The 6149-nt window shown below is 48.7% G+C and overlaps 1 protein-coding gene across 2 annotated transcripts in view; it reads left to right on the top strand.

The window, feature by feature from the left end:
- The window catches only part of SNX10 (sorting nexin 10), a 106136-nt gene continuing 99987 nt past the window's right edge, over positions 1-6149 (top strand). For both annotated transcript variants that reach the window (XM_014593229.2, XM_006162393.3), the window contains exon 1: positions 1-70. The gene's annotated coding sequence lies outside the window, so the exon portion shown is untranslated. The remainder of the gene's footprint in view (positions 71-6149) is intronic.

Here is a 6149-nt window from a genome sequence, read left to right as displayed (position 1 = left end):
GCAAACTCAGCGCGCCGCCTGCTCGCCCGCCGTCCGCTCGTCGGCCCTGCCTTGCCGGGAGCAGCCTCCAGTAAGTGACAGGAGACCTGCTGCGAAGGCCCTGCGCCGCCTGGGTGGGGACCGCAGCCCCCTGCTTGCTTTGCCCGGGTGACCTCTCCCTACCGGCTCGGAAGAGGTTCGGGCCCGGGGGATCAGAGCTCAGGCGCTGCCTCTTTTCCAGCGCAAGTGTGCAGGGGAGGAAGAAACTGCCGTTGCGTTTGTTCGGGGACATGGAACGGACTGATCCAGGGGTTCATGGCTAAAAAGACACCCTGGGGGAGGTTGGGGCAGAGGCAGAACGTGAATTCCGGAAAAAGTGCGGTGGCACCTTGCGCCAGGCCGGGCGTGAGGGGGCGGGGGAGGAGGTTAATTCACTAGCGAGAGCTTGAGTTCATTGGGAAGGGTAGGCACGGTTTTGTGGTGAGATCGTGGGGTGGAGGGGAAAAAGCTCAAGAGAATGTCCGCACGGATTGATGATCAGGTGTGGTGACAGGGGAAAGCAACAGCCTGTTTTCCGGTTCTGGGGGCATCCTACTTTTCTGTAATCACAAGGGCTGAGGGGGATGGCCACAGAATGCGAGCAACATGTCCTGCTTGAAAGGAAGGGCTTCTCTTTCCGCAAGACTCGCCACTCGTGGCAGTCATGGCATTAGGAATTTAGAGCAGGAGGGAGGTGTGCACGTGATCGCCTTCAACCTTTCACTTAGCGACTGAGACCCGGGGTGTGTGGTGACCAGGATCATTCAGCCAGAAGGGAGCCAAAACAGGCCTGGGAATCTGGCGGGCATGGGACTCCTACTCCAGAGTCCTGCCCATCCTGGGCCCTGGGACCGGATTTTGAGATGCATAATCCCCTTCATCTCTGGGGCTGGGCAGACCGGTGAGGGGGGGGTGTCAGTAAGAATAAGGGGTCCTCAGACCGCTGGCCACCTCTGATGGGGCTCCTCAGTAAGAGAGGAGGTGAGAAGGGAGTCTACTGCCATCACTTCTAGGGATGCCTGTTCCTAAGGGCACTTCACAAAACTGGTAAAAAATGAAATTAAAGTGTGAGTTTTAGTGTCAAAACAACCCCTTTGAAAGGAATGCATAGTCTTTTTCTTTCATAATACACGTTTTCCAAGAACTTTTGGAAGACCCCTCCTATGGCTGGATCTTTATTTCAAGAATGGTAGATTGAAGGAACCAGCAGTTAGCGTAATGGCTATGTCGCTGGACTCCCACGTAGTCGACCACGGTTCGCGTCCCAGACCTGGTGGCTTAAAACTCATGCCGGGCGCGTGTGTGTGCGTGCCCAAGATCCCGGGAGGAGAATGGAGAAGGGATTGCGGCGTGACCATCCCTCCTGAGGGGTGATTTCTCGCTTTCTGTCTCTATGTCTCTCTCTGTCTGGTGAGCGCACGCGCCCTATAGTGAAAACCTCTCCAAAAAAAAAAAAAAGAATGGTAGATTGAGATGGACTGGTAGGATGGTTTTGAATAAAGATGTAAACATAAACTGCATTTGGAAGTAAGTATGTGCAAGATGGGAAATACTGCGATGAGCCCTGACTTCTGTTTGGCCACCCTGTGACTTCTGCCAGTGGTGTTCCCTTTCACTGGTGAGTCGATGGGTGTTGAAATGTGGGACTTGCTCAGGTTGATGCTGGGCCTCCCTCGGGGTCTCTGCCTTGGGACACTGTCTGCTCTGTCCCCGCTGCTCTGCACACTTCCTCTTGTTTAAGGAGAAGGCCTTCTGAATTTGGTATCCTCAAAATAGAAATAAACACTGCCCTTTCTTTTCAAGTAAATGTGTATTACTAAAGAGTAACGTTTGTGTTCTACTGTAGCGATGGTATTTGACTTTGGAGCAGTCTTGGTTTCTTTCTCAGCGCCTGACATTTTTACTTTACGTTAAGGGTTCACTTTGCAAGTTAATCTAGTTGGGGAAATGGCTTCTTTTTCCTCTCTTGGTGTCAGGGCTGTGGTTTAACAACCACTGGTGCAAGGCAGAGAACTAGTCGAGAACAGGGTCCACTCTACGTAGACTTTCATTTCCAAGCGTGGCAAAGAAGAGCTTTCAGCCAGTCATGGTTGGTTCCATGGACAATTCCCCAAATTTTAGACTGGATTGCAAAACACCTTTCTCTGTTTTAGTAATTTAATAGATATGAATTAGCCCTTATGTTCTCTAATCCCTATTTAAACAGGAAGTAGAGGGTAGTCGTTACAACTTCTGATTTCAGACCCATCTGAGCTGAAATCTTGGCACAGTAGTTTGCTGGCTGAGGTATTGTTGGCAGGACACTTAACCCATTCTAGGTCTGAGTCATCTTTTATTCATAAATGAAAAAGGAGGGCCAGACAATGACATAGCAGTAATGCAGTGCTCTGCAAGGCTGACCCACGTGCAAAGGTGGTGGGTTCACATCTAGAGGATTCCCTGAGGATGCTGGGTACTCATGTGCCCATGACCCAGAGCTGGCTGAAACTGGGGAGGATTGTGGCATTGAGATCCTATTTTGCTTCTCAGTTCCTTTCTCATTTGTAGAGGAAATTAAAAAAGGGTAACGCTAATCCTTGCTTCTTAGAATGTTGATAACGACTGCTGACATTTACCAAGCACTGACTGTGTGTCAGGCATTGTGAAAAGAGTTTCTGCATGGCAGCCTCATTTAGCTTCACCACAAACATAGAAAGCAGATTCTGTTACATTCCTCAGTTTACATCTGGGGAAACTAAGTCACCAAGGTTTTATGTCTTTCCTGAACTCTTCAGCTCACAATTTTAACCATTCGTAAATGTGTCCCAGATTTTTAAATAGCTAATAATTAATTAGGGCTCAGTGCGTGCCAGACCCTATTTCAAGTGCCCTAAGTATATTAACAGCTCTTGTAACAGACACTGCGTTTCTCTCCTGCCTTTCTTCTTACAGACGAGGAAACTGAGGTCAGGCAACTGGTTCTAAGGGGACATCAAAAAGTTTGTGGGAAAATGGAATCAAAGTACAAGTTGATTTATTGATTTTCATTTTTTTCTTTATTCACGATAGAGCCTAGGTACATGAGACAGGCAGAGCGAGAGGAACGAGCATGCTCCAGAGTCAGTCGCACCGCGATCTCATCCCTCCAGTCCTCTAGCCTGTCAGATCTCAGACACGTGTGTGTGCCCAGCGTGTTTCAGGCCAAGTGGAATGGGGATTTGAACCATGGTTGCCTTGGAGATGTGGCTTCTGCTTAGTAGTAGTTATTGATGTTCTTCATATTCTTAAAGGGTTAGCTATGGTGGAAAGAGAGTCTCCAAAGAGTATGATAAAGCCTTCTGACTTGCTCGCAGGAGCATTCAATATTTGTTTAGCATGATGACATGTTTAGGAAAGAGACAGAGATACCTATTCAGTATTCACAAGGTACTGCCCTGGGCACTTCTTTTATATTTTCTCATTTAATCCTATAAAATAGGAATAATTGCAGACCTCTTCCATGGTTCAGAAATAGCTCATGACTTGAACAAGTGAAGGAGACAGGATTTGAACTTACAGCTGTTCCCATGCCCATCTTTTCCCCAACACTCTACTGTATGATTTCCACCAGCGTGTCTGCTTTTGAGCCAGGATGGCATTCTCTCTGCTAGAACTGGTAAGGGAAAACTTTAGACCCATGCTAGATACAGTATAAGACGTAAGGCTGAGAGTTCCACTTCTGATTCTCAAGCATATTTCATGTAGGTTATAAAGGCTCTAACGTGGGGACTGGCTCAATTTTTTTCCTACCAACTTCACAGAAAAGCAAGGCTTTGTCATGGCTTATTTATAAAAAAAGCCGTCATGTAGATACAAAACTTCAGAGCATTTTGGCTTTGAGGTCAACGAAGCAAAGTTATTTTCATCTCCTTTTTTTTCCAACTTCCTTTCCCATTTTTCCATCTCAAGTGTGCATTTCCCTTATTTGTGTATCTTTATGCTTCCCTAGTTCTGCTAGGGCCCCAGCAGAGTTTGGCCAGTGTTCCCCAGGTATCAGAGAAAATGTGGAAAGACACGACTCGAGCCTGATCGGCCCCAAACCCTGTGGAGCTGTCCTCAGTGTGGAGCACTTGCCCTGATACGGCCTTGAGAACGTCCTCTACTGCACGCAGGACGCTGAGTGTACCCAGCCCAACATCTGCAGTGACAGTGACAGCTGCCTCCTCTGCAGCAATGACACAAACCCACGTTAGCCTGTTTTTTTTTTTTTTTTTTGTTTTAAGGTAGTTCCCTTTTTTTTTTTTTTTTTTTTCTTTAGGGTAGTTCCATTTTATTTTATTTTATTTTTTTTGGATTTGCTATAGGGCATGTGTGCTTGCCAGAGAGAGAGAGAGGATGAGAAGTCATCTCCAGGGGAGATGGCCACTCACGATCCCTTCTCCTCCCTTCTCCTCTTGGAATTTTGGGTAGACACGCACTTGCACCTGGTACATTTTCCAAGCTGCTGGGTCTGAACTTGAACCGCATAGTTGGCCACGTGGGATCCAGCTACCTTGATCTCCACACCACTGACTGGCCCAGTTTCTATATTTGCCATTCAAATGGCCACCCTGTGTCTGCAGTCAGCCTCCTCGTTTATATCCGTGCACATCCTTTTCTCTTGGGCATTGTCTCACGGTGTACAGGTCCCCTGCCCCAGCCTCCCGATTAGCTAGGCTTACAGGTGTGTGCGATCGCATCCAGCATGTTGGGGTGGGCATGGGAACTGAACCCAGGCCTCCCACACAGCTTCCAGCCTCCCAGATATGTACCACCACAGCTGGGCCTCAAGTGTTTATCTGGAAAAATCGTTAAAGCAGGTTTCTGGGCCTCGCTATTGTAATTCCGTAGATCTGGGATGAGACCTGAACATCTGTATCTTATTCCCAGGTGGTGCAGGGGCCATGGCAAACACTGGACAAGCTGGTTTTATTCATTCCCATTGTTACTGATAAACCTCAAACTCTGATGCAGAGGACTAGCTCGCTCTCTCTGTCTCTGTCTCTGTCTCTCTCTCTTTTTTTTTTTAAGAATTACTCTATGGAACTTTATTTTATCTATCTATCTATCTAACCATCCATTCGTTTCAGTTTCAATAGAAAGTGGTGGGGGGAAAGAGAGAACGTGAGAGAGCATCAAGTCGCCAGGTTTGGGACTCAAACTGCGGTCGGCCATGTGGGAGCCCAGCATCCCCAACTACTACACCACCTGCTGGCCCCCTAGCTCTCTCTTGAAAGCTCTAGGTTTAGACTTTAACATTGTATTTGACTCTGGCTCCTGGGATGTGCCACAGACATCTCAAAATTCACAAACACTCACCTCTCCAGTTTTGGGGAGGATATGCTCAGAGAGTCTGGTGGCCCTCTCTAAAAACAAACTTAGAGCTGAGAGTGAATGAGGTGTGGGAACGGGGAGGTGGACCAAGTGGAGGTGGGCTCAGGAACTGGCGCTCCTTCAGCTTCTTGATCATTGCTCCTCTTTGCTCTTCTCACCCACAATGACTGGGACTTGAACGCCCCATTGGCCTGGTTCCCACTGCAGCCCTCCCTGTCTGAATAGGTGCCTACACCATCCTCTTAGATGTTTAGGCCAGAACCCTGGAAGCCAGTTCTCAACCTCACCCACATCTAAGCTATGTCAAGGTCTTGGTTGACTCTCCAGTTCGACTCCACCTTATCTCAGGCTGCCGTCACGTACTTTCACGTTAGCTTCCGATCAAGTCTCTCCTGCTGTGTCCCCTCCAATCCAGTTTCTCAAAGGAAGCCAGAATAATTATTTACAGACCTGTCACTCCTGATTTGCTCCTGTTCGGGGTGTGTCCATATAAATGGCTGAGCCTGGTGGTGGGGCAGATGGGCAGATGGTAGAGAGTCACAGAGGGATGACACTGCACACGCCTGACTAGCTAGGGACCAGCTTCAAAGAATGGGGTGGGGGTGGGGACCAGCAGTTAGCTTAATGGCTATGTCGCTGGATTCCCATGTAGTCGACCACGGTTCGCGTCCTGGACCCGTGGCTTAGAACTCACGCCGGGCGCGTGTGCATGCATGCCCAAGATCCCTAGAGGAGAATGGAGGAGAAGGGATTGCGGCGTGACCATCCCCCCCCCCCCGGAGGGGGGGGGGGGTTTTTTG

The sequence above is a fragment of the Tupaia chinensis genome, unplaced genomic scaffold (assembly GCF_000334495.1).
Source record: "Tupaia chinensis unplaced genomic scaffold, TupChi_1.0 Scaffold139943_1, whole genome shotgun sequence".
NCBI lineage: Eukaryota > Metazoa > Chordata > Mammalia > Scandentia > Tupaiidae > Tupaia > Tupaia belangeri.
Note: the sequence above shows the minus strand (reverse complement) of the source record. Positions and strands in the feature narration are given on the sequence as shown.